At 48.1% G+C, this 18638-nt stretch overlaps 2 long non-coding RNA genes across 2 annotated transcripts; both read right to left on the minus strand.

Annotated features, from left to right (window-relative positions):
- Positions 1–27: 27 nt before the first annotated feature.
- On the minus strand, positions 28–15351 carry LOC129634274 (uncharacterized). The gene is made up of 3 exons (XR_008705504.1): positions 14673–15351; positions 13993–14120; positions 28–506 (listed from the first exon to the last, which is right to left on the minus strand). It is a non-coding gene; the product is annotated as an uncharacterized LOC129634274 (long non-coding RNA).
- Positions 2446–3988, minus strand: LOC129634276 (uncharacterized). The gene is made up of 3 exons (XR_008705507.1): positions 3909–3988; positions 3175–3255; positions 2446–2678 (listed from the first exon to the last, which is right to left on the minus strand). It is a non-coding gene; the product is annotated as an uncharacterized LOC129634276 (long non-coding RNA).
- Positions 15352–18638: the final 3287 nt, after the last annotated feature.

Raw genomic sequence — 18638 nt, forward strand, 5'->3', positions numbered from 1 at the left:
AAAAATGTTCATTTTTCTTATACATTAAATTATATTAATATCTTATAGATATAAAGAGAATTGGGTGTAGAGGCTATGGAACCATCAATACTCTCTTCACAGGTTTTCTGTAAATCTAAACCAGATGTTTGGAGAAGGCAATGGCACCCCACTCCAGTACTCTTGCCTGGAAAATCCCATGGACAGAGGAGCCTGGTAGGCTGCAGTCCAGGGGGTCGCTAAGAGTCAGATATGACTGAGCGACTTCACTTTCACTTTTCACTTTCATGCATTGGAGAAGGAAATGGCAACCCACTCCAGTGTTCTTGCCTGAAGAATCCCAGGGGCGGGGGAGCCTGGTGGGCTGCAGAGAGTCAGACATGACTGAAGCGACTTAGCAGCAGCAAACCAGATGTAAAGTTTATTTAAAAATGAAGTGTAGGGACCTTGCTGGTGTCCAGTGGTTAGGACTCCTCTCTTCCTCTGCAGGGAAAACAGGTTCAGCCCCTGATCGGGGAACTAAGAGACTGCATGCCACACAGTGTGGCAAAAAAAAAAAAAAAAAATTAATTAATTAAAATAAAAATGAAGTATAAAATCTACATATACACATATACCTATACATACCTACATATACAGATACACACATACATATGCATATATATGTGTATACATATATATGTAATTGTTGTTGTTAAATCCCTAACAGCATTGGAAAACAGAGACTTTTGCGGGTGGTAACTGAAAGAAAGCCAGCAAGGCCAGCCACTCTTCCATGACTCCTGCACCTCCTTCAGCCCCCACTTCCTCTAAGCTGGGCGCCAGCCCCAGTAGGGGGGCTCAGCGACCCCCAAGAGGGACCCTGACCAGAGGCTCTTGGTCAGGGTGCTCTGGCGTCTTCAGCTGCCTGTGAGGAGCAGGAAGCACGTAGGCCCATAAGTCTTAACATAGTGCTTGCTGTCCCAGCAGAAATCCTCTGCCGCCCCATGTTTTCAGAAAACAGGCCAGAATGCATTCCACCCTGCACCTCCCAGCCCTCCCCAAAGCCAGCAGTCTATCAGCCCGTGACTCAGAGCCAGCCAACACCCGAGGGAAATCACTCCATGAAAAAAGGGCAACCAAGGGCTTTCTTGGTGGCTCAGATGGTAAGGAATCTGCCTGCAGTGCGGGAGACCCAGGCTGGATTCCTGGGGCAGGAAGATTCCCTAGAGAAGGGAATGACTACCCACTCAAGTATTCTTGCCTGGAGAATTCCATGGACAGAAAAGACTGGGCTACAATAGGGTCACAAAGAGTCGACACGACTGAGCGACTAACACTTTCACTTTTCACCCCAAGAATGGGAGGAACTTCACACACGGGAAAACAGAGCCAGGTTGGGGAAGAGAACTGGATTGAGGAAAGAGAGTAACGTCTCCCAGGAAATATAAAGGTCTATTCCAACCTGTTAAAATCAATAAACACACAAGAGATGGGTAGGTGCAAATTTTTTCTTTAAAAAGAAAGAAACAAGCAGCAACCAATCTCAGGACTTCCCCCACAGGCCAGTGGTTAAGAATGTGTGTGTCTACTGCAGAGTTCCAGCCCTGGCTAGGGAACTGAGATCTCACATGCCAGACAGCACAGCCGCCTGTGGGGAGGGAAACCTCTGTTGAAAGGAAGGCAGGTAAAAGAAGAGAACTGAAGAGCAGGAGTAGAAACCCAACATCCTCCTAATGAGATTTCCAGACGGAGACAGAGAATGAAGGAGAGGTAACATTTACCCTTCCCCTGCCTTTTCTTCTTCGAAGAAATAATCTCCCACTGAAATGGTAATGTAATTGTATGTATGGGCGATTCTGCCAGCCTGACATACACTGTTACATCATGTGCAAATTTGCTTATTATCTGCTCCCTCCTCCAGAGCGTCTAGCTCCCTGTGGTGCAACTCTTCACCCCTAATGCCCTAAAGAGTTTCTAGCATAGGGGATGACCTTAATAACAATTTGTTAAATGAGAGAATGAATGAGTCACATCAAACTTGTGATAAATTTCCCCAGAACAAAGGAAAGACATGAGTTTCAGACTGAAGAGGCCGTCGACAAGAGGAAAGCTTGGTTCAGCCAGTTTGGCAAACTCTGCCGCAAAATCTACCGAAGCTCAACCTCCATCATGATGGGGGGGCTTTCACTCCTGGGGACATCGTGCAAAGAAACGGAAATGACATTCACCAAAGATGTGTGCAGGGATGTTCATAGCAGCTTCAGTGGCAGGAGCCCAGTCCTGCAGGCAACCCCAGCCTCCAACCACAGGAGAACAGACAGAGGTCTCAGGGCCAATTCACCCGCTGGAAGGTGTGACGAGATCAAACAAGAGCACCGAAACTTACAGCAACATGTGTCTCATCTGAGCTTTTGCGTTTTTTGTATTTCTTTTTTTATAATGCTTTTTATTTTATTTTATATTTGATTCACTTATTATGTTTTGGTTGCACTGGGTCTTTGTGGCTGCGTGGATTATTCTCCGATCACAGTGAGTGGGGGCTACTCTTCATGGCAGTGTCCAGGCGTCTCACGGCAGTGGCAGTTCTTGTTGCAGAGCACAGGCTCTAAGCGCGGACTCAGCAATTTCGGCTCATGGGCGGGTTCACTGAGGTGCAGCAGCTTCATTGCTCCGAGGCATGTGAAATCTTCCCAGACCAGGGATGGAGCCTGTGTCCCCTACATTAGCAGGTGGGTCCTTATCCACTGTACCACCAGGGGAGCCCCGATTTTCTGTATTTCTGATGTCTTGACATCCTGGGGCATTGCTGACCCTGAAGAGACCACCCTCCAGGGCTGGCCAGTTCCTAAAGATGGTGAAAGCCTAGCCCAGGGGCATGCATTTCCTATAGGGCCAGTCCAGTGTTAGCCGCTCAGTCGTGGCCGACTCTTTGCGACCCATGGACTGTGGCCTGCCAGACTTCTCTGTCCATGGGATTCTCCCCGCAGGAATACTGAAGTGGGTTGCCATTTCCTCCTCCAGGGGATCTTCCCAACCCAGGGATCGAACCCGGGTCTCCCGCATTGCAGGCAGACTACAATCTGAGCCACCAGGGAAGCCCCCTTCTACAGGGCAAACTCACCTATGTGGGGGCCTGCCTGCTCTGTCCTCAGGGCCAGTGTTCCCCTGCCTGGATCACCCCAAGGCCAGATACCAGACAACTTGACATACAACCTGAATAAAACTCTTCAAACGAGGACTTCCCTGGCGGTCCGATGGTCTAGACTCCAGGCTTCCAATGCACGGATTCAGTTCCTGGTTGGGGAACTAAGATCTCACATGCTGCATGGCACAGCCAAAAAATATATATATATATTAAAAATAAAATTTTAAATAGCTTAGAAGTTCTTCAAAGTGGACTTCCCTGGTGGTACAGCCAATGAGAATCTTGCCAACGCAGGGGAAACAGGTTCGATCCCTGGTCTGGGAAGATCCCACATGCCTCGAATCAACCAAGCCCCGGAGCCACAGCTGCTGAGCCTGCGCTCCAAAGCCCAGGAGCCGCGACTGCTGAAGCGAGCCCGCCTGGAGCCCGTGCTCGGCAGCAAGAGAAGTCACCGCCATGAGAAGCCTTCACACCACAGGGAAGCATAGCCCCTGCTCGCTGCAACTAGTGAGAGCAGGCGTGTGGCAAGGGAGACCCAGCGCAGCCAAAAAGAAACAAAAATATTAAAAAAAAAATTATTCAAACTAACTAACCCTAAGCATGCTGACCACGCGTCACCCGTTCCTTCCTGGAAACCACAATAAAGGCTCCCGCCCTGCTTCGCGCTCACACCCTCTGCTCTCGAACCTGCCCTGGTGGCCCGCCCCCGCTCTTGCAGACTATGCAGGACGGACTGTCTCATTCAGGGCAGTGGCTCCCTGATCTGCTGGCTTCACCGAACCTGAATGACGATAAAACCTACATTTTGAAGCGGGGTGGTTGGGCCTCCGATGGAAGGAGGTGCTCTTGGCGGACTCACTGGTCCCACCAGACGGCGGGGGCTGTCCGGGAGCGTGGCGCCACCTGCTGGCAAATTTGCGTTGGTGTCGCTGCTGTTCTGAGTCTGAACCCTTACTTGCCCAGAGGCCAGAGGACGTTCCCCGGGTTCCCCCTTTTTCATGGTTAACCAGCTAAGTTTCCAAAGGCCCCCAAGTGCTGTGGCCTAAAATACAGAGATGTGACTTCCCTCGAAGTGCTGTGGCCGGGGCCCCAACCTGGCAGCCCTGATGCGTGTGGGCAAACCGAGCTGCCCTGGAGGGTCCCCTGCCTTTCAGCCTGGCCCTCAGAGCAGGGGAGGCCTCTTCAGAATCACCCTGCCAGAGCACCCACCCCAGGGACCATGACACCCTGCAGGGCCTTGGGGAAGGGCCGTGGCTGTGTGGTTTGCCTTGCTGCAATTTCCCCCTGACCCAGCAGAATCGGAGGGACCACACTGGTGGAGATACGGGAGGAAGGGGAGGGGATCCCTAAAGACCCATCCCAGGCAGGGGCTGCAGCCTTGAGGGTGACCACTGGGCCCTTGTTCCTGCCCCTCCTTATTCCTATCAGCCCAAACCAGAAACTAAAAATCACAGAATGAACCAGAATAAAAGCCTCAAAGAAAAGAAAAGGAGGAGTGGTAGAGAAGAGGGGAAAAAAAGGAAGAAAAACCAAAGCCCTAGATACAGGGGGAGAAAACAAAAGGTGAATACATAAATTATATATTTTATACATATCTATAAAATATATAATAATTTTCCCATAAAGTATATATATTAAATATTTTAATAATTTATAAAATATATAATAATTTTTACATATATACTTAAATTAAAAGTCATAGTTTCACCCAACTAGAGGTACAAAATTTAGAAAATAATAAATTATATATATATATATATATATAACTATACTAACAAAAACACCACAGAATTTATCTAACAAAAAGATTTAAAACGCACCAGTTAGCTTTTGTGCTGCTATAATCCAGTATTCGTGCCTGGGAAATCCCATGGACAGAGGAGACTGGCGGGCTATAGTCCACAGGGTCACAAAGAGTCGGACATGACTTAAGGACTGAGCATGCATGCACGATTCTATTATGTATGTTCTAAGTTACTGGAGCGGGTAGCCATTCCCTTCTCCAGGGGATCTTCCCAACCCAGGGATCGAACTCAGGTGTTCCGCATTGCAGGCAGATTCTTTACTCTCTGAGCCACCATGGAAGCCCAAGAATACTGGAGTGGGTAGCCTATCCCTTTTCTAGCAGATCTTCCTGACCCAGGAATTGAACCTGGGTCTCCTGTATATTGCAGGCAGATTCTTTACCAGCTGAGCTACCAGAGAAGCCCCAGGTTCTAAATTAGCTTTAGTACTTGCTATTAATAACATCACCCCCTGAGAAAACTTCATGGGACTTACTACTGGGGCTCAAAAGATTGTCATACCTGGGGATCCCACCAACTTTGAGCACTGTGACCCCTATAATCTTAGGGAAGAAACTGAATATAAAATAGAGAGGAGCTAGACATAATTCACTTTAACACTAGCCTTATGTAAATTTCCCATGCTCATAGTACTCTTTGCTCTAAAATATCCCATATTGGGCAAAGATGCTCTAACATTATGAATAATAAAATAAAATTAAAATAAGTCTTTTGTATCTACAAACTGATTTTATAAAATGGGAACCCACAGACCTTCAATTAAAATACTTAATATGACCCAATGAAAGTTAGAGCAGACTTTATTTTTTCAGTTCAGTTCAGTTCAGTCGCTCAGTTGTATCCGACTCTTTGCGACCCCATGAACTGCAGCATGCCAAGCCTCCCTGTCTATCACCAACTCCCGGAGTCCACCCAAACCCATGTCCATTGAGTTGGTGATGCCATCCAACCATCTTATCCTCTGTCGTCTCCTTCTCCTCCTGCCCTCAATCTTTCCCAGCATCAGGGTCTTTTCCAATGAGTCAGCTCTTCGCATCAGGTGACCCAAGTATTGGAGTTTCAGCTTCAACCTCAGTCCTTCCAATGAACACCCAGGACTGATCTCCTTTGGCACAGACTGGTTGGATCTCCTTGTAGTCCAAGGGACTCTCAAGAGTCTTATCCAACACCACAGTTCAAAAGCATCAATTCTTCGGCACTCAGCTTTCTTTAGAGTCCAACTCTCACATCCATACATGACCACTGGAAAAACCATAACCTTGACCAAACGGACCTTTGCTGACAAAGTAATGTCTCTGCTTTTCAATATGCTGTGTAGTTTGGTCATAGCTTTTCTTCCAAGGAGCAAGTGTCTTTTAATTTCATAGCTGCAGTCACCATCTGCAGTGCTTTTGGAGCCCAGAAAAATAAAGTCAGCCACTGTTTCCCCATGTATTTGCTATGAAGTGATGGGACCGGATGCCATGATCTTAGTTTTCTGAATGTTGAGCTTTAAGCCAACTTTTCACTCTCCTCGGTCACTTTGATCAAGAAGCTCTTTAGTTCTTCCTCACTTTCTGCTGTAAGGGTGTGTCGTCTGCGTGTCTGATATCTCATGTGCTTAAGCAAGTCATGGACAAGTGTCAGCTCATTATTATGATAAATGAGCTCAAATTAAATTACTTCTTTTATTTATGGTGCATATAAAACGTTCCTAACAGCCTTTTAAACTGAACTTTGTTTGACAAAAATTTAAATTAATGAGAAGAATTATTAAAGCTTGTGCTTCTTCCAGCCCAGCGTTTCTCATGATGTACTCTGCATATAAGTTAAATAAGCAGGGTGACAATATACAGCCTCGATGTACTCCTTTTCCTATTTGGAACCAGTCTGTTGTTCCATGTCCAGTTCTAACTGTTGCTTCCTGACCTGCATACAGGTTTCTCAAGAGGCAGCTCCAAAATCACTGCAGATGGTGACTGCAGCCATGAAATTAAAACACACTTGCTCCTTGGAAGAAAAGCTATGACCAACCTAGACAGCATATTAAAAATCAGAGACATTACTTGGCCAACAAAGGTCTGTCTAGTCAAAGCTATGGTTTTTCCAGTAGTCTTGTACGAGAATATGAGAGTTGGACCATAAAGAGAGCTGAGTGCCGAAGAATTGATGCTTCTGAACTGTGGAGTTGGAGAAGACTCTTGAGAGTCCCTTGGACTGCAAAGAGATCCTGCCAAATAAATACACAAATATTAAAAAAGAAAGAAAGAAAGAGTTCCAGCATAGAGTCAGAATGGGCTTCTCCCTGCAAGAGAGAAGCCCTCCAGCTGCCGAGCAGGACCATGACAACTGCCTCTTCCTCTTGATTACACACAACACCAGTCCCGCTCACCTCCTTCACAGAGACTTTATCTACCGTCAGCTCATGCCCCTAGTAACGTGACTGCCCCCCAAACACACTGAGATTGTATTGTTAAAAAACAGACAACAATAGCGGCAAAACATATGCACCTCTCGTATTTTTAACACACTCTAGAATTCCACAGAGATATCGTTAGAGATGCTAGAAATTTCAGATCTGTTTTATTGGGTGTTATTGTTGTTCAGTCACCAAGTCGTGTCCGACTCTTTGTGACCCCACGGACTGCAGCCCACCAGGCTTCTCTGTCCACGGGAATCTCCAGGCAAGAATACTGGAGTAGGTTGCCAGGCCCCCCTCCAGGAGATGTTCCCGACCCAGGGATGGAACCCAAGTCTCTTATGTCTCCTGCATTGGCAGGTGGGTTCTTTCCCGCTAGCGCCACCTGGGAAGCCCATGCTATCCCCGTCCCCTTCCCCAAAGTAGCCGGAATATTCTCTCCACTCATTAGCCCAAGGAATTACCCACCCCTATTAAAAACTAACCCCATCCCCCAGGGCTGTTCTCACCTGAGATGGCCCACACTCTGTCTGTGGAGTGTGTTTCTCTCTGCATAAATCCACTTCTCACCTATCATTTTGTCTTTCACTGGATTCTTTCTGCGATGAGACATCAAGAACCTGAACTTCATTAAGTACTAAGGCCAGGGGTATGACCTCAGTTAAAAGACCATGTTCAAGTCCCAGTGAGGATTACACGGTTTCAGGACACCTAATACTTGCTACCTGTGCCCTTTCCTTCCTATTCTCACAATAAAATATTTTCCATGCTGTTTAGGGAAATGTATGCCTTACTCTAAAAGCCTCCTCTATCATCACCCCCAAGGAGACCTTAAAATGGCGTCACAACATCACGGGGCCGGTTGTATTATTCACAGCTATTTGTTTTCCATACTTCTGATGTTCTGACATCTTGGGGCCCTGTTGACATTGAAGAGACTACCCCTGCCACGGTAGCCAGTTCCTGTACTGAATTGCTTCAGTCGTGTCCGACTCTTTGCAACCCCATGGACTGTAGCCCACCAGGCTCCTCTGTCCATGGAATTCTCCAGGCATGAATACTGGAGTGGGTTGTCATGCCCTCCTCCAGGGGATCTTCCTGACCTAGGGATTGAACCAGCATCCCTCACGTCTCCTCATTAGCAGATGAGTGCTTTACCACTAGCGCCACCTGCGAAGCCAGTTCCTGGAGATGATAAACTGGGCAAGGATGTGGGGCAACAGAAACTGGTACATTCATACAGTTCAGTTCAGTCGCTCAGTCGTGTCTGACTCTCTGCGACCCCATGGACTGCAGCACACCAGGCCTCCCTGTCCATCACCAACTCCCAGAGCCTGCCCAGACTCATGTCATCTTTGAGCGTCCTATCTTTTTGCCTTTTCATACTGTTCATGGGGTTCTCAAGTCAAGAATACTGAAGTGGTTTTCCATTCCCTTCTCCAGTGGACCACATTCTGTCAGACCTCTCCACCATGACCCGTCCATCCTGGGTGGCCCCACACGGCATGGCCTAGTTTCATTGAGTTAGACAAGGCTGTGGAGGAGGAGGGTTCGATCCCAGGTCGGATACTAGGACCCCACACTTCTCGGGACTACTCAGCCCACAAGCCACAATGACTGAGCCTGCACCACAACTAGAGAGAAGCCCCCAGACCACAAGAAAAGATCTTGCAAACCACAAAGAAGATCCCGAATGCCATAACGAGACCCAATGCAGCCAAAAATAAGATTAAAAAAAAAAAGAACTGTGGTCCAGTTAATAGTTTCCCATGGGGACAGGTGTTAACAATTCTAGAACCACTCTAGAGGTATCCTGGAATTGAACAATTAAGAAAATAGGTGGCCGATCGTGAGAGCCAGGTTTCTTGCTGTTGGAGTGGGAGGTTGAGATAAACAAGGGCAAGAGGCTGAAATATTCCATATAGTAACTGATTTCAATCAGTCTAAACTTACGTTTAGCTTAACAAAGATCTATTGATCGCCTTGCTTTGTTAGCTGAGAACACCTAGTATTAACAAGGACACAGCAGTAACTATGATCACAGTTGATTTTCATTTCTAATATCCTTCTCCAGTAAAAGAATTGGTGCTCTTTGGAGAAAAGGCAGATGGTAAGACTAGGGTGCGGAGAAGGCAATGGCACCCCACTCCAATGCTCTTGCCTGGAAAATCCCATGGATGGAGGAGCCTGGTAGGCTGCAGTCCATGGGGTCGCTAAGAGTTGGACACGACTGAGCGGCTTCACTTTCACTTCTCACTTTCATGCACTGGAGAAGGAAATGGCAACCCACTCCAGTGTTCTTGCCTGGAGAATCCCAGGGACGGGGGAGCCTGGTGGCCTGCTGTCTCTGGGGTCGCACAGAGTCAGACACGACTGAAGTGACTTAGCAGCAGCAGCAGCAGCAAGACTAGGGTAAGAACTATACAAGATGAACCGGGAGCACCCTGAAGTTACAGAAAGTAAGGAAGTGCTCAACACATACACCCATATACACACAACACAGTGACGGGGTGTGACAGAGGCCCAGGAGCCAATTGCAGGAGTTCCCAATGGCCAAAGTGTAGATAATTTGAGCAACAAAATAAAGTAGCATTGACTATTAGAGAAATGCAAATCCAAACTACAATGAGGTATCTCCTCACACTGTTCAGAACAGCCATCATCAGAAAGTCCACAAATAACAAATGCTGGAGAGGGTGCGGAGGAAAGGGAAGCCCCCCACACTGTTAGTGGGAATGTAAATTGGTGCAGCCGCTGTGGAAAACGGTATGGAAGCTCCTTGAATAATTAAACTTGGAGTTACCATATGACCCAGCAATCCCACTCCGGGGCATAGATCCAGAAAAGATGAAAATTCTAACTGCACTCCAGTATTCACAGCATCACTGTTTACAGTTGCCAGGAATGGGGCAGCCTAACTGGCCATTGACAGATGAGTGCATAAAGATGTGGTATACAGTAATGTGTACAATGGAACTTTACTCTGTCATAAAATACAAAAAAAATAATGTCATTTGCAGCAACATGGATGGACCCAGAGATTATCATACTAAGTGAAGTCAGAGAAAGACAAATTACGTATGATACCACTTATATGTGGAATCTAAAATATGATATAAACGGACTTGTTTACAAAACAGACCCAGAGAAAATAAACTTACGGTTACCAAAGGGGGAAGGGAGTGAGGGAGAGATAAGTTAGAAGTTTGGGATTAGCGGATACAAACTACTATACATAAAACAAAGAACAATGTCCTATTGTATAGCACCAGGCACTATATTCAATATACTGTAATAAACTATTATGGAAAAGAATCTTAAAAAGAATACATATATACGTTCTTTTTCACTGTGCTATACACCAGACACTAACAAACACTGTAAATCAACTATATTTCAGAAGAAGAAAAACAAAACGGCATTGGATTGTAGCCCATGGCATTAAATAAATACCCATGCATCCATATTGATATGAATAAATGATTAAGGAAGTAACTAAATGGAGGAGAAGAGACAAATCTCCTATGTGGAAGAATTCCAAGGAGTTTAGAATTCCTTGAGGATGCCCCACCCTCAGGGACAACCCCGCACTCCTCAAGTGTGGGCTGTACCATGACTTCCTTCCAAAGAGGACAGCATGGGAGGGGAGGGGAAGAGTCACTTCACGGAGGAGATGCCCGACAGATACACCCCGGCCAAGCGATCTAAGTCAAATCAGCAGCAATGGACCTCGCTGATTACATGTGCCCTTGATGTGAGGAAATGACATTTCACCTCTGCGGTCTTCCTCCTAAACCTATAACTCGAGTCTAATCATGAGAAAAATGTTGGATAAACCCCAGCTGAGAAATATGATATTAATACAAAATGTCTGACTTTACTTAAAACTGCTGAGGGGACTTGCCCGGTGTGGTCCAATAGTTAAGACTTCGCCTTCTGATGCAGAGGGCGCAGGTTCAATCCCTGGTAGGAGAGGTAAGATCTCACACACCCCACAGCCAAAAAATCAAACATAAAACTGAAACAATATTGTGACAATTTCAATAAAGACTTTAAAAATGGTCTACATTTAAAAAAAAATTGCCGAGACCATCAGAAACAAGCAAAGTCTAAGAAACTGTCACGGCCTGAAGAGACACGACAGCTGAACGTAATGTGGTGTCCTGGAAGGAATTCTGGAACAGAAAAAATGACATCGGGGGACTTCCCTGGTGGTCCAGTGGCTAAGACTCCAGGCTCCCAATGCAGGGGGCCCAGTTCCATCCCTGGTCAGGGAACTAGATCCCAGATGCAGCAACTGAGAGTTTACCTGTTGTAACTTAGACCCAGTGCAGCCAAATAAATAAATTAAAAAAAAAAATGACATCAGGGAAAAATAGAGGAAATCTGCATAAGGTACGCATTCCAGTTAGTAATAAAGTTTCGCTGTGTGATCACTAATCATAACGAATCTACCACATTAATGAGCATGTCTACAGGAGATCTGGGCTCTCCTCCCAGTAACTGTAAATCTAAAATTGATCTACAATTTTTAAAGTTTATTTAGAACAAAATACACAAAAGCATACAGACTGTATGTTTCCATTGACGTGACGTTCAATAGGCAAAACCGAACTTCCCAGGTGGTTCAGTGGTTAAGAATCCACCTGCCAATGAAGCAGACACGGTGTGATCCCTGATCTGGGAAGATGCCGTATGCTGTGGGGCATAAGCCCATGCGCTAGAACCATTGAGCCTGAGGGCCCTCGAGCCCGTGCTCCCCAACAAGAGGAGTCCCCAAAACGAGGAGCTCACACTCCACAATGACGAGCAGCCCCCATTCGCCGCAACTAGAGAAAAGCCTGTGCGCCCAGCAAAGACCCAGCACAGCCAAAAACGAATGAATAAAATCATAAATTTAAAAAAGAGAATAGGCAGAACCAATCAGTGGGGTTGGTGGTCAGAATAGCGGCTTCCTTTGGGGGTGCCAGGGAGTCCAATGAAGGCTGGAAGTCGTGGTCAGCATTTGGACCAGGTGGGGGTTACACAGGTGTAGACGAATGTGAAAATTCCTGGAGCTGTACTCCGAAAACATTTGCATTTAATATATGTCACATTTGAATTAAAAAGTGAACAAAAGAGGAAATAGTTACAACAGAAAAGCCAGACATCACCATCAAGAAATTTCTGAACACTCACTATGAAGAGAAGAATGCCAAGAGCATCCAAGAAGAGACAGAAAAGATACTGCCTGTAAAAGTCTGTGGTCAGCCTGGCCACAGACTGCTCAGCGACGCTGTGCAGAGGAAGTCCTGAAACGGCTGCCGTGCCCACACTTTCGGGCCTCTCCCACCTTGGGGCACCCCCCGCCCACCCAGCGGGCTCAGACCAAGCCAGCTCTGCCCACGTAGCTAAGTCTGAGCCCCTCCTCCGGCCACCCCCCAATGCCAACCCCTACCCTGTGTCCCCCGTCTCTCACCTCACGTGCCTTCCCCATCTCTCTCCAAACCCCTCACGCCAAGCCCAAGCGTCACCTCCTCCAGAAGCTGCTGGATCTGTGAGCCTGAGCTGGAGGCTCACCTCTCTTGCACCCTCCCCCCCGCAGCAGTGGTCACGATAGAAGTTAATTGGGGCTTCTCAGGTGGCGCTAGAGGTCAAAAACCCACCTGCCAAGGCAGGAAATATAAGAGATGCAGTTTCTATCCCTGGGTCAGGAAGATCCCCTGGAGGAGGAATTAGCAACCCACCCCAATATTCTTGCCAGGAAAATCCCATGGACAGAGGAGCCTGGTGGGTTACAGTTCATGGGGTCACAAAGAGTCAGGCACGACTAAACTGACTTAGCATGCACGCATGCACAAGTTAACCACAAAAGGGATGATGCCTATCAGCTTAAATGATACACCACAGCCCATCTCTGGGAACCCTGCTTCCCAGGTAATGCGAGTTAAGCTAAAAAACTTTTGCTCAGCTCACAGGAAACATCCTGACCAGGCCCACCAGTGAATGGCTGCGGGAAGGAAGAAAGTTAACGTGTCCCCTCCAGCATCTGGCGGAAACCAGGACTTTACCCCTCCCGTTTCAGTATGAGAGAAGCCTGAAGGGACCTTCCTGGTGGTCCAGTGGTTAAGAATCCACCTTGCAATGCAGGGGACATGGGTTCGATCCCTGGTCAGAGAACTAAGATCGCATGTGACACGGAACAAATGAGCCCTTGTGCCTGAACTACAGAGTTCATGGGTCTCAATGAAAGATCTGCAGGACTCAACGAGGATCCCATATGCCTCACCTAAGACCCAACACAGCCAGAAAATAAAAAAGGAAAAGAAGCCTGAACTCTAGCTCAGGGAAGATGGTTCTCTGGGACACTAATCCACCACCTTCTTGGTGTGCTGGCTGTCCAAAAAAATTGCTGTTCTCTGCCCCAGCAGTTCGTCTCCCCATTTATTGGCCTGTCCTGCTGCAAGCAGTAAGACTCAGCAACAGTGACCTCTGGGACCTCTGTCTTTCCCGCTCTGCACAAGGGGCGGCACAGCCTCTGGACACAGGCAGACCCAGCTGGGGTGGCAGCTCAGCCTCTCACCTGCCGGGTGACTTGGGACAAGCCTCACCTCCCAGCCTCAGTTTCCCCATCTGTAAAGTGGGGATAGCTACTCCACTTGGCTATAGGTGGGAGCCTGTGTGGGAAGCACCCAAGACCTCACCTGGCACATTGTAGACCCTCCGTGGGCAGCACCCGTCAGCTGGGAGAGCCAGGCTACTCATGGGACTGGCAGAAGCCTCCTCCTGGGGCCCTCGGCATTCTGGGCAGGGAGCCAGGCTCCAAGGACTCCTGTAGAGATTTAATTTATGACACCTTCCTGATTCGGTGGTTTCAGACACATGCGGCTGAAGGATAAAAATAAAACCCATTGGAAACATCTGCCCTGATTCAACAGGGGGAGGGTTCCAACCACAGGCAGAGGAGCCCTATCAGGGTGGATGGATGCTTGGGACTTGGGAGGGAGTGCCAGCCCCTCGGGCCTGAGTCAACTCCGAACCAGAAGTCAGACTCTGCCCCAGGCCACGGCGATGCCTCCCAAGAGCTGATAATAAACACCTCGCCACCACGGGATAGCTGAGGAAACAGGCTCGGTGCAGCAGAGACACGAGCTCTGACCCACGCCTGTACGGCTTGTGCACGCTCCCTGGGGCTGAGGCTTCTAATCGAAGCTCTGGAAGGTTCTTGGTCTCCAGGGCCGGATCCCCAGCCCAGGCCCGGGTGTGACAGGTTGGCAGCCAGGCGCAGAGGCATCCCAGGGCAGACACACTGCAGACTCAGTCCTCTCCCATCTCCATCCACACCTGTCTGTACGTCCTGTTCAGGTTTCTCTGCGGGGCTCACCTGCTCTCGGAGCTGGCAGCCTGCAGAGATGCCTTCTGAAGCTCAGATCTTGTTCAGGGCCTGAGGCCTCTAAATGCCTTTGAAACAGGAGAGAAGGGGGCAGGGCACAGCCTCTGAAACAATGACACCGCCCTTGATGACACGACATAAACTGGTTAGAACCAACTGGGTCCAAGATGGTGGAAGATTCAACTTCCAGAGGACCTTGAGCCTCTTTATATGCTTATTGTGCCCCTTATCTACACGGCATGGCCAGGGGCGCCACGACAGTCCAGAGGCCAGCCATAAAAGGCCAAAAACTGAGCAGTGGCCCAATTCCTAAAAACCTCTGCCCCTTTCCCAAAATAGTTGGAATAAACCTCCCACTCGTTGCTGTTGTTGAGTCACTAAGTCGTGTCCGACTCTTGAGACCCCATGGACTGTAGCCCACCAGGCTCCTCTGTCCATGAGATTTCCTAGACAAGGACACTGGAGTGGGTTGCCATTTCCTTCTCCAGGGGGTCTTCCCGATCCAGGGATTGAACCCAGGTCTCCTGCATTGATAGGTGGATTCTTTACCACTGAGCCACCTGGGAAGCCTCCCACTAATTATCCAGCTTATAAAAAACTAACCACCCCTTTTTCTGGGGCCTCTTGCCTTCTGAGATGGCCCACACTCTGTGGCTTGTGTTTCTCCCAAGGCCCACCTTGCTTTTTGAGACAGATTGCATTCTGTCTACGGAATGTGTCTCTCTCTAAATCCACTCATCACTTTGTCTCGCACTGAAATCTTTCCGCGACGAAACATAAAGAACCTGGGCTTCATTAAGTCCTGAGACCAGGTATGCAATTTTAATTGAAGGACAGTGGGCTCAAGTCCCTATCTGGGTTTTGGCTGGGTGCAAACTCCATCTGAGTCATGAGGTTTCACCTCCACTGCCAGCACCACCCAACAGGAACACCTTCCGAGCTGGGCCTGGAGCTGGGTGTCACAATGCTTCCCCATGACAACACACCCACCCACAGACTGCAGAAATCAGTGTCAACCAGTCAGGCCCCCACGGGCTCTACTGAGGCTAGGACCACCCCCATTGGGGTAGAGTGGCTTTGAAGAGAACTCTCTAGCATTCAATAGAGTGGGGGTAACGGTGGAATTGGAGGCAGAGTGGCTGGGCCCTCATGCGTACAGGTAGACCCAAAACCCCGAGTGTGGGAGAGCACTCTCCTTAGGGGTTTCTCCAGGGTCCATCTGCAGCTCATCGTGGTTGGATTTTCAGAGTCCAGTCAATGTTTGTGGCCCACACAAATTCAAAGAGTCCCCAAGGCCTCAGACATGTCCCTAAAGAAGGTCAAGGGCTACAGGCCAGCCATTGGCCTCTGACATTGCCCTTACTTCCAGGGCATCCTCCTAAATCTGAACCCCATGCCCACACCCAGGGCACCCCATCACCACCCAAACAGCCCCAGCAATGTGCCATCAGCTGTGAAGAGTTTAGACGTGGGCCACCTTGCACCTAGCAGCTGGCCTCACCCACAGTGTGGAAGATTGGCTGGAAACGTGAAATGCCTGTTGTTGGCGTGGCAGGAAGAGGATCGGAAAAGGAGGCGAGGTTTCTTATGCAAAACCTGTAAAAATAAAACGTATTTAGATTCCTCTCTAGAGATGTGTCTGCCTAAATACACCCACACCAGAGAGTATTCTGATCAACTTCCCTACGCGCTGCAAGAGTTCCCGTGTCGGCGTGTCCCTGCGTGTCCGGGTGAACGTGTGTCTCTGAGTGCATCTGGGAGCCTGGCATCTTGCTGGGGCGGTGTGTGTGTGTGTGTGTGTGTGTGTCCGTGTCCTTGCATAAGCGAATGCTCTGAAGAAGGGCTGGAAGGATGTTTTGCAAGAGGGGAGGGCGGGGATCACTTCCAGGAGGAGCGGCTGTGGTTCCAGGATTGTTATTTTAATGCTTATGCCCCGAGTGAAACAATAAAAAATGTCTATATGCCTTGGAGAAGGAAATGGCAACCCATCCCAGTATTCTTGCCTGGAAAATCCCATGGACAGAGGAGCCTGGTGGGCTACAATCCATGGGATCGCAGAATTGGACACAGCTTAGTGACTAAACAATAACGTGTTATATATGAAAGTTGTGAAAAATAAATCCTAAGAGTTCTCATCACAAGGGAAAGATTTTTTCCTATTTCTTTAATTTTGTATCTTTATGAGAGGATAGATGTTTATTTCATAATGTAAGTCAAATCACTATACAATACTGTATGTCAGTTATATCTCAATACAACTGAAATAAAAATACATTAGAAAAAATCTATATGGGCAAAATGTTGCTGGCCTTTTCAGCAAACAAAGAATCTCAGTGCTCAGTCGTGTCTGGCTCTTTCTGTTCATGGGATTCTCCTGGAGTGGATGGCCATATCCTCTTTCAGGGGATCTTCCCAACCCAGGGATTGAACCCATGTCTCTTAAGTCTCCTCCGTTTTCAGGTAGATTCTTTCCAACTAGTGCCAACTGAGAAGCCTCTGACAAGGGATGTTGCCCACCGTTAAGCGATCAGCCCCGGCAGCTGCCCCATACAATGCGCCTTGAGGGGATTCAAGATAGAGAAAAACTGGATATTGGCCTGAGGTAGTCAAGATGCATATCAAAAGAATAATTTCATTGAGCCCAGACTGCTGCACCTTCCTATACACAGAAAGGCACTAAAATCATTAACTTGAGAGGCCTGGTTTTTGTTACTAGCAGTAATCTTTTGATGTTCGACTACATTTTTATTTTCACAAATAAAATCTGAAAATAAAAATTTCACATTTTAAAATTTCATTTTTATTTATTTTATTTCTATTTTATTTTAAAAACTCCTATATAGCCTGGCTTCTCCCTTACCCCTTTGGAACAGTTCCTTGGGGCTATCTGAGGCTATAATGCATAATTATATATATTATTTATACTCATTATATACATAATACATTTATTATATATAATATATTGTATATAATTATATAATATAATTGAGAGGCACTGAGTTATCTCCCATGCTGTATAACAGAATCCTCAACCTTTAGGTTTTGCATTTTTTTCCACTGTCATCTAATTGAATGTTTTAAAGCCAGGGCTGAGGCTCGCCCTTCTTCACCCCCAAGGCCTGCCTGCGCCCCCTGCTGGTCGGAAAGGCAGCCAGCCTCCCCTGCTCTTGCTGGGTCATCATGGACCCTGGCCTTTTGCCCCTGGACAGAGGCAACCCAGCCCAGCCTGTGCCTTGAACCTTTGCCCTTTCCTCGCTGGGTCCTCACCTGGAGGCTTCCCTGCGGGGAGGGCCCCCCATCCTACCTTCCCACAAGCAAGCAGCCAGAGGTAAGAAGGCTCCAGAGGGCAGAATCCCTGGTCCCGTGCATAGTTGGGGAGTGGGGGAAGGGGTAGAGGGGTAGGGGGAAGTGGTGGGGGGAGGAGGGTACTGCAGGAAGATAGAAAATTTGCTTTGGGGGCCCCTCTCCCCATCTCCTTGACTGGGGCCTGGAGAGCTGAGAGCCCTGAACATGGCCCAGGGAGGGGCCTCTGGTCCCCCTCCCCCAGATGAGGACAGATGGGCCGGCAGAGAAGGGGTTAAAACAAGAATGTCAAAAGAATGGCCATGAGTTTGAGCAAACACCAGGAGACAGTGAAGGACAGAGAACCCTGGCGTGCTGCAGTCCATGAGGTCCCAAAGAGTCGGGTCCAATTTAGTGACTGAATCACAACAGGAATCCATTTAAGAGTGAATTCCCCATCAGCATTTCTTCCTGGGCCCCTGCTCCTGGGGCCAACTCCGTAGGGGCTGAAACAGGGACACCTGTACTTCAGCAAAGAGCAAAGGGGGCGGCACCTGAGACCTTGAAGGAGACAAGCGCACCCGGCAAGCCCGTCGATGACTGGATCAGGGGAGGTGGTCAAGCCTCTGGTTGGCCCTGCCAGGGAAGCTGAGCTTGCCCGGTCACCAGCGGAGT

The sequence above is a fragment of the Bubalus kerabau genome, chromosome 19 (genome assembly GCF_029407905.1).
Source record: "Bubalus kerabau isolate K-KA32 ecotype Philippines breed swamp buffalo chromosome 19, PCC_UOA_SB_1v2, whole genome shotgun sequence".
Classification (NCBI taxonomy): domain Eukaryota; kingdom Metazoa; phylum Chordata; class Mammalia; order Artiodactyla; family Bovidae; genus Bubalus; species Bubalus kerabau.